The following is a 10,000-nucleotide window of genomic DNA, read 5'->3' as shown; positions in this document are numbered from 1 at the left end:
GACCCCTCGGATGTCCAGTGGGTGTCTCAATGACCCAACCTTTAGCTTCCGTCGTCAGAATTGTGGTATTCTTTGTCAACATTCACCTCTTCAGTATAAGAGCCTTCGCTTGCAATATTTTGATGATGGTAATTGGGGTGAAACGCTGTTAACGTCGTCTCTTTCGCCGTTCGTATGGAGAGAGTTAAAGAAAACTAATCCTATTGTGAAAATAATTAAAAAAAATGAATGCAATAAATTCCCATGCCACTGGCCATGGATTTTGACGGATTTTTCACAGGATCAAGTTTGGATACTGTTCTGTTTGGGTGCAAAGTTTTAATACTTTTTTTTTTTTTCCACCCCAGTCTCTAATCACTTCTTCACACTTCACTTATGCCCATCGCTCCCGGTGGAGCATATAGGCCATCGACGACCCCTCGCCATCGCACTCTGTTCTGGGCTGTTCTGGCCATTCCAGTCCAGTTGGTCCCTTGCTGCTTCAGCTCTTCCTCGGTATCTCGCCTCCAGCTGTTGCGAGGCCGGCCTCTCTTTCTCTTTCCCTGCGGGTTCCAGGTCAGGGCTTGGCGTGTGATGCTGGACGCTGGCTTCCCGAGGGTGTGTCCGATCCAGCCCCACTTCCTCCGCAGTATCTGCTTGGCCACTGGTTCCTGTCCCGCTCGCTCCCACAGATATTTGTTTCGGATCTTCTCCTGCCATCGGATTTTGAGTCTCTAATCACATTGTACTACTATTCGTGAATTATCACCTGTCAGTGTTCGAGTGATTATGTTAAGCACTGATGAGAAAAAAAAATTATCGAAAACAGCAAAGCAACAACAACCGGCAAATCATAAATCATGCTTTAAAACAATTCTTATTCAAAGAAACAATGCAGAATAAGCACATAAACACACATAGGCAAAAAAAAACATGGGAAGTGCTCCAAGCGTGGCTTAATGTGATTAATGACCTTTACCATTAATTATCTATGAATAATACACAATGGGTGCTTTTCATCGACAGCTGTCGAATGAATACAGTAAAACCTAATACCAGTGTCCCTTTGGTATAGGGAGGGCGGGGGGAGGGGGGAGATGTGGAAGGGAGGGGCGGGGGGGCGGGGGGGAGGGGGGGCAGGGGGATGTTGGTGTTTTAAGAATGAAAGTGTCTGCAAGGTCGAGAGAGAGAGAGAAGGGGGGGGGGGGGCAATAGAGAGAGAGAGAGAGAGAGAGAGAGGGAGAGAGAGAGGGTGGGGAGAGAGAGAGAGAGAGAGAGGGAGGGGGGGATTCTGGTGTTGTCTTCAACTACTGTATCAGCTGTGAACTTCTGGTGTTGTCCTAATACCGCGTAAACCTCTGAACTTAATGTCAACTTCTGGTGTCGTCCTAATACCGCGTAAACCACTGAACTTAATGTCAACTTCTAGTGTCGTCCTAGTATCGCGTAAACCACTGTACTTATTGTGATCTGGTGTTGTCCTAATACCACGCAAACCACTGTGAACTTCTGACGTTGTCCTGATACCACATAAACCGCCTCACTTGTGAACTTCTGGTGTTGTCCTAATACCGCGTAAACCTCTGAACTTAATGTCAACTTCTAGTGTCGTCCTAGTATCGCGTAAACCACTGTACTTATTGTGATCTGGTGTTGTCCTAATACCACGCAAACCACTGTGCACATCTTACGTTGTCCTGATACCACATAAACCGCCGTACTTGTGAACTTCTGATGTTGTCCTAATACCACGTAAACCACTGTACTTAATGTGAACTTCTGGTGTTGTCCTAATACCACGTAAACCACTGTATTTGATGTGAACGTCTGGTGTTGTCCTAATATCACGTAAACCACTGTACTTAATGTGAACTTCTGGTGTTGTCCTAATACCACGTTAACCACTGTATTTGATGTGAACGTCTGGTGTTGTCCTAATATCACATAAACTACAGTACTTAATGTGAACTTCTGATGTTGTCCTGATACCACGTAAACCACTGTGTTTGATGTGAAGTTCTGGTGTTGTCCCAATACCGCGTAAACCACTGTGTTTGATGTGAAGTTCTAGTGTTGTCCTGATACCGCGTAAACCACTGTGTCTGATGTGAAGTTCCGGTCTTGTCCTAATACCGATGTGAGCTTCTGGTGCTGTCCTAATACCACGTAAACTATTGTACTTAATATGAAGTTCTGGTGTTGTTCCAGTACCACGTAAACCACTGTGTTTGATGTGAAGTTTGGTGTTGTCCCAATACTGCGTAAACCACTGTGTTTGATGTGAACTTCTGGTGTGGTCCCAATACCACGTAAACCACTGTGTTTGATGTGAAGGTTCTGGTGTTGTCCCAATACCGCGTAAACTACTGTGTTTGATGTGAACTTCTGATGTTGTCCTAATACCACGTAAACCACTCTATTTGATGTGAACGTCTGGTGTTGTCCTAATATCACATAAACCACTGTACTTAATGTGAACTTCTGGTGTTGTCCTGATACCACGTAAACCACTTTACGTGATGTAAATATTTGGTGTTGTCCTAATACCACGTAAACCACTGTGTTTGATGTGAACGTCTGGTGTTGTCCTAATATCACATAAACTACAGTACTTAATGTGAACTCTGGTGTTGTCCTGATACCACGTAAACCACTTTACGTGATGTAAACATTGAGTGTTGTCCTAATACCAGGTAAACCACTGCGTTTGATGTGAACTTCTGGTGTTGTCCTAATACCACGTAAACCACTGTACTTAATGTAAACTTCTGGTGTTGTCCTAATACTACGTAAACCACTGTGTTTGATATGAACTTCTGATTTTGTCCTTATACCACGCAAACCACTGTACTTGATGTGAAGTTCTGATGTTGTCCTAATACCACATAAACCACTGTGTTTGATGTGAAGTTCTAGTGTTGTCCTGATACCACGTAAACCACTTTATGTGAATGTAAATATTTGGTGTTGCCCTAATATCACGTAAACCACTGTGTCTGATGTGAAGTTCTGGTGTTGTCCTAATACCGATGTGAGCTTCTGTGTTGTCCTAATACCACGAAAACCACTGTGTTTGATGTGAAGTTCTAGTGTTGTCCTGATACCACGTAAACCACTTTACGTGATGTAAATATTTGGTGTTGTCCTAATACCACGTAAACCACTGTGTTTGATGTGAAGTTCTGGTGTTGTCCTAATACCACGAAAACCACCGTGTTTGATGTGAAGTTCTAGTGTTATCCTGATACCACGTAAACCACTTTACGTGATGTAAATATTAGGTGTTGTCCTAATACCACGTAAACCACTGTGTTTGATGTGAAGTTCTGGTGTTGTCCTAATACCGATGTGAGCTTCTGGTGTTATCCTAATACCACGTAAACCATTGTACTTAATGGGAAATTCTGGTGTTGTCCCAATACCACGTAAACCACTGTGTTTGATATGAACTTCTGGTGTTGTCCTAATACCACGCAAACCACTGTACGTGATGTGAAGTTCTGGTGTTGTCCTAATACCACATAAACCACTGTGTTTGATGTGAAGTTCTAGTGTTGTCCTGATACCACGTAAACCACTTTACGTGATGTAAATATTTGGTGTTGTCCTAATACCACGTAAACCACTGTGTCTGATGTGAAGTTCTGGTGTTGTCCTAATACCGATGTGAGCTTCTGGTGTTGTCCTAATACCGATGTGAGCTTCTGGTGTTGTCCTAATACCACGAAAACCACTTTACGTGATGTAAATATTTGGTGTTGTCCTAATACCACGTAAACCACTGTGTTTGATGTGAAGTTCTGGTGTTGTCCTAATACCACGTAAACCACTGTGTTTGATGTGAAGTTCTGGTGTTGTCCTAATACCACGTAAACCACTGTGTTTGATGTGAAGTTCTGGTGTTGTCCTAATACCACGTAAACCACTGTGTTTGCTGTGAAGTTCTGGTGTTGTCCTAATACCACGTAAACCACTGTGTTTGATGTGAAGTTCTGGTGTTGTCCTAATACCACGTAAACCACTGTGTTTGATGTGAAGTTCTGGTGTTGTCCTTATACCACGTAAACCACTGTACGTGATGTGAACTTCTGGTGTTGTCCTAATACCACGCAAACCACTGTACTTGATGTGAAGTTCTGGTGTTGTCCTGATACCACGTAAACCACTTTACGTGATGTAAATATTTGGTGTTGTCCTAATACCACGTAAACCACTGTGTTTGATGTGAAGTTCTAGTGTTGTCCTGATACCACGTAAACCACTTTACGTGATGTAAATATTTGGTGTTGTCCTAATACCACGTAAACCACTGTGTCTGATGTGAAGTTCCGGTCTTGTCCTAATACCGATGTCAGCTTCTGGTGTTGTCCTAATACCACGTAAACCATTGTACTTAATGTGAAGTTCTGGTGTTGTCCCAATACCACGTAAACCACTGTGTTTGATGTGAACTTCTGGTGTTGTCCTTATACCACGTAAACCACTGTGTTTGATGTGAACTTCTGGTGTTGTCCTTATACCACGTAAACCACTGTACGTGATGTGAACTTCTGGTGTTGTCCTAATACCACGTAAACCACTGTGAACTTCTGGTGTTGTCCTAATACCACGTAAACCACTGTACTTGATGTGAAGTTCTGGTGTTGTCCTGATACCACGTAAACCACTTTACGTGATGTAAATATTTGGTGTTGTCCTAATACCACGTAAACCACTGTGTCTGATGTGAAGTTCCGGTCTTGTCCTAATACCGATGTGAGCTTCTGGTGTTGTCCTAATACCACGTAAACCATTGTACTTAATGTGAAGTTCTGGTGTTGTCCCAGTACCACGTAAACCACTGTGTTTGATGTGAAGTTTGGTGTTGTCCCAATACCGCGTAAACCACTGTGTTTGATGTGAACTTCTGGTGTTGTCCTTATACCACGTAAACCACTGTTTGATGTGAACTTCTGGTGTTGTCCCAATACCGCGTAAACCACTGTGTTTTATGTGAACTTCGGTGTTGTCCTTATACCACGTAAACCACTGTACTTGATGTGAACGTCTGGTGTTGTCCTAATATCACATAAACCACTGTACTTAATGTGAACTTCTGGTGTTGTCCTGATACCACGTAAACCACTTTACGTGATGTAAATATTTGGTGTTGTCCTAATACCACGTAAACCACTGTGTTTGATGTGAACGTCTGGTGTTGTCCTAATATCACATAAACTACAGTACTTAATGTGAACTTCTGGTGTTGTCCTGATACCACGTAAACCACTTTACGTGATGTAAACATTGAGTGTTGTCCTAATACCAGGTAAACCACTGCGTTTGATGTGAACTTCTGGTGTTGTCCTAATACCACGTAAACCACTGTACTTAATGTAAACTTCTGGTGTTGTCCTAATACTACGTAAACCACTGTGTTTGATATGAACTTCTGATTTTGTCCTTATACCACGCAAACCACTGTACTTGATGTGAAGTTCTGATGTTGTCCTAATACCACATAAACCACTGTGTTTGATGTGAAGTTCTAGTGTTGTCCTGATACCACGTAAACCACTTTACGTGATGTAAATATTTGGTGTTGCCCTAATATCACGTAAACCACTGTGTCTGATGTGAAGTTCTGGTGTTGTCCTAATACCGATGTGAGCTTCTGGTGTTGTCCTAATACCACGAAAACCACTGTGTTTGATGTGAAGTTCTAGTGTTGTCCTGATACCACGTAAACCACTTTACGTGATGTAAATATTTGGTGTTGTCCTAATACCACGTAAACCACTGTGTTTGATGTGAAGTTCTGGTGTTGTCCTAATACCACGAAAACCACTGTGTTTGATGTGAAGTTCTAGTGTTGTCCTGATACCACGTAAACCACTTTACGTGATGTAAATATTAGGTGTTGTCCTAATACCACGTAAACCACTGTGTTTGATGTGAAGTTCTGGTGTTGTCCTAATACCGATGTGAGCTTCTGGTGTTATCCTAATACCACGTAAACCATTGTACTTAATGGGAAATTCTGGTGTTGTCCCAATACCACGTAAACCACTGTGTTTGATATGAACGTCTGGTGTTGTCCTAATACCACGCAAACCACTGTACGTGATGTGAAGTTCTGGTGTTGTCCTAATACCACATAAACCACTGTGTTTGATGTGAAGTTCTAGTGTTGTCCTGATACCACGTAAACCACTTTACGTGATGTAATATTTGGTGTTGTCCTAATACCACGTAAACCACTGTGTCTGATGTGAAGTTCTGGTGTTGTCCTAATACCGATGTGAGCTTCTGGTGTTGTCCTAATACCGATGTGAGCTTCTGGTGTTGTCCTAATACCACGAAAACCACTTTACGTGATGTAAATATTTGGTGTTGTCCTAATACCACGTAAACCACTGTGTTTGATGTGAAGTTCTAGTGTTGTCCTAATACCACGTAAACCACTGTGTTTGATGTGAAGTTCTGGTGTTGTCCTAATACCACGTAAACCACTGTGTTTGATGTGAAGTTCTGGTGTTGTCCTAACACCACGTAAACCACTGTGTTTGCTGTGAAGTTCTGGTGTTGTCCTAATACCACGTAAACCACTGTGTTTGATGTGAAGTTCTGGTGTTGTCCTAATACCACGTAAACCACTGTGTTTGATGTGAAGTTCTGGTGTTGTCCTTATACCACGTAAACCACTGTACGTGATGTGAACTTCTGGTGTTGTCCTAATACCACGCAAACCACTGTACTTGATGTGAAGTTCTGGTGTTGTCCTGATACCACGTAAACCACTTTACGTGATGTAAATATTTGGTGTTGTCCTGATACCACGTAAACCACTGTGTTTGATGTGAAGTTCTGGTGTTGTCCTGATACCACGTAAACCACTTTACGTGATGTAAATATTTGGTGTTGTCATAATACCACGTAAACCACTGTGTCTGATGTGAAGTTCCGGTCTTGTCCTAATACCGATGTGAGCTTCTGGTGTTGTCCTAATACCACGTAAACCATTGTACTTAATGTGAAGTTCTGGTTTTGTCCCAATAAAACGTAAACCACTGTTTGATGTGAACTTCTGGTGTTGTCCCAATACCGCGTAAACCACTGTGTTTTATGTGAACTTCGGTGTTGTCCTTATACCACGTAAACCACTGTACTTGATGTGAAGTTCTGGTGTTGTCCTAATACCACGTAAACCACTGTGAACTTCTGGTGTTGTCCTAATACCACGTAAACCACTGTGTTTGATGTGAAGTTCTGGTGTTGTCCTGATACCACGTAAACCACTTTACGTGATGTAAATATTTGGTGTTGTCCTAATACCACGTAAACCACTGTGTTTGATGTGAAGTTCCGGTCTTGTCCTAATACCGATGTGAGCTTTTGGTGTTGTCCTAATACCACGTAAACCATTGTACTTAATGTGAAGTTGTGGTGTTGTCCCAATACCGCGTAAACCACTGTGTTTGATGTGAAGTTCTGGTGTTGTCCCAATACCGCGTAAACCACTGTGTTTGATGTGAACTTCTGGTGTTGTCCTTATACCACGTAAACCACTGTACGTGATGTGAAGTTCTGGTGTTGTCCTAATACCACGCAAACCACTGTACTTGATGTGAAGTTCTGGTGTTGTCCTAATACCACATAAACCACTGTACTTGATGTGAAGTTCTGGTGTTGTCCTGATACCACGTAAACCACTTTACGTGATGTAAATATTTGGTGTTGTCATAATACCACGTAAACCACTTTACGTGATGTAAATATTTGGTGTTGTCATAATACCACGTAAACCACTGTGTCTGATGTGAAGTTCCGGTCTTGTCCTAATACCGATGTGAGCTTCTGGTGTTGTCCTAATACCACGTAAACCATTGTACTTAATGTGAAGTTCTGGTGTTGTCCCAATACCACGTAAACCACTGTGTTTGATGTGAACTTCTGGTGTTGTCCTAATACCACGTAAACCACTGTACTTGATGTGAAGTTCTGGTGTTGTCCTAATACCACGTAAACCACTGTGTTTGATGTGAAGTTCTGGTGTTGTCCTAATACCGATGTGAGCTTCTGGTCTTGTCCTAATACCGCGTAAACCACTGTGTTTGATGTGAAGTTCTGGTGTTGTCCTAATACCGATGTGAGCTTCTGGTGTTGTCCCAATACCACATAAACCACTGTGTTTGATGTGAAGTTCTGGTGTTGTCCAGTACCACGCAAACCACTGTGTTTGATGTGAAGTTCTGGTGTTGTCCCAATACCGCGTAAACCACTGTGTTTTATGTGAACTTCTGTTGTTGTCCTTATACCACGTAAACTACTGTACGTGAAGTGAACTTCTGGTGTTGTCCTAATACCACGTAAACCACTGTACGTGATGTGAACTTCTGGTGTTGTCCTAATACCACGTAAACCACTGTACTTGATGTGAAGTTCTGGTGTTGTCCTAACACCACGTAAACCACTGTGAGTTACTACTGCAGCTCAGTCCCTGTTGCTAATCTGCAGCAACAGCTGTTGCTCGGGTTGCTGCTGCTGCTGCTGCTACTGCTGCTGCTGCTGTTGCTGCTGTTGCTACTGCTGATGCAATATCAAGTGGCGCCAACGGACAGGACATGCGTGAAACTGTTTCACGGTTCTTTAAGTTTAATGTTAGTTACCTCCCACCGCTTTCGATTTACGCACTGGGCCTTCAAATCTGCCAGCACGAAAGAGAGATTTTATGACCAGTTCACGCGAGCAAGTCAATATGAAGCTTTTTTTTTTTTTTGCTTTTTTTTTTTTTTATTTATTTAGTTGTTGTTGTTTTCTTTTTTGGGTTTTTGTTTTTCTTTTCTTTTCCTTTTTTTATTTTATTTTTTTTGTGCTAGTTTATGCTGCTTTTTTCCCCTTTTTATTTGTTATTTTTTTGCTTTTTAGCTTCTTTTTCTTATTTCTTTTTTGCTTCTTTTTTTTCTTTTTTTATGCTGCTTTTTTGCTGCTTTTTTTTCGCTTTTTTGCTTTTTTGTTTGTTTGTTTTTTTGCTTTTTTTTTTTTTTTTTTGCTTTTTTTAAAATGCTGCTTTTTTTTTTTTTTTTGCTTTTTTTTTTTACCAACAAATTTCTCCGATTGTTCTCCACGGACGAGAGCACGTTGCTTAAAGTACATGTGTGTGTGTGTGTGTGTGTGTGTGTGTGTGTGTGTGTGTATGTGTGTGTGTGTGTGTCTTTTTTCCGGTCTGCAAGTGTATGTGTTTTACAAAGTGATGTTTTTGTACAGGATTAGCGTGTACGTTGTGTGTCTGTGATTCTGTGTGTGTGTGTGTGTGTGTGTGTGTGTGCGTGTGTGCGTGTGTGTGTGTGTGCGTGTGTGCGTGTGTGTGTGTGTGTGTGTGTGTCTGTGTGTGTGTGTCTGTCTGTCGTGTGTGTGTGTGTGTGTGTATGTGTGTGTGTGTGTGTGTGTGTGTGTGTGTGTGTGTGTGTGACAGACAGACAGACAGAAAGAAAGAAATTATTCCTAACAAAAGTCGGTTTTGCTGTAATAATGTTTTTTTCTTCTGTTTTCAGGCTAGGCTGTTAGTTTAAAAACCCTCTTGGCCGAGAGAGTGGGGATTAACTTGGTGCAAGACACTCTCCACCGTTAACAAATTCTAGCCCAGATAGTTGAGACAGCAGTTGCCTCCTCTGCTGTTCTGATGGTCATAGTCGGACACGACTGACTATCATACATACATAGTGGAGTGATGGCCTGGAGGTAACGCGTCCGCCAAGGAAGCGAGAAAATCTGAGCGCGCTGGTTCGAATCACGGCTGAGCCACCGATATTTTCTCACCCTCCACTAGACCTTGAGTGGTGGTCTGGACGCTACTCATTCGAATGAGACGATAAACCGAGGCAGCATGCACTTAGCGCACGTAAAAGAACCCACGGCAACAAAAGGGCCCAAATTGTTCCTGACAAAATTCTGTAGAAAAATCTACTTCGGTAGGAAAAACAAATAAAACTGCACACAGGAAAAGTACAATAAAAATGGGTGGCGCTGTAGTGTAGCGACG

This window comes from Babylonia areolata, chromosome 30, assembly GCF_041734735.1.
Source record: "Babylonia areolata isolate BAREFJ2019XMU chromosome 30, ASM4173473v1, whole genome shotgun sequence".
In the NCBI taxonomy this organism is placed as follows: Eukaryota; Metazoa; Mollusca; class Gastropoda; order Neogastropoda; family Buccinidae; genus Babylonia; species Babylonia areolata.
This window is presented reverse-complemented; position numbering follows the sequence as displayed.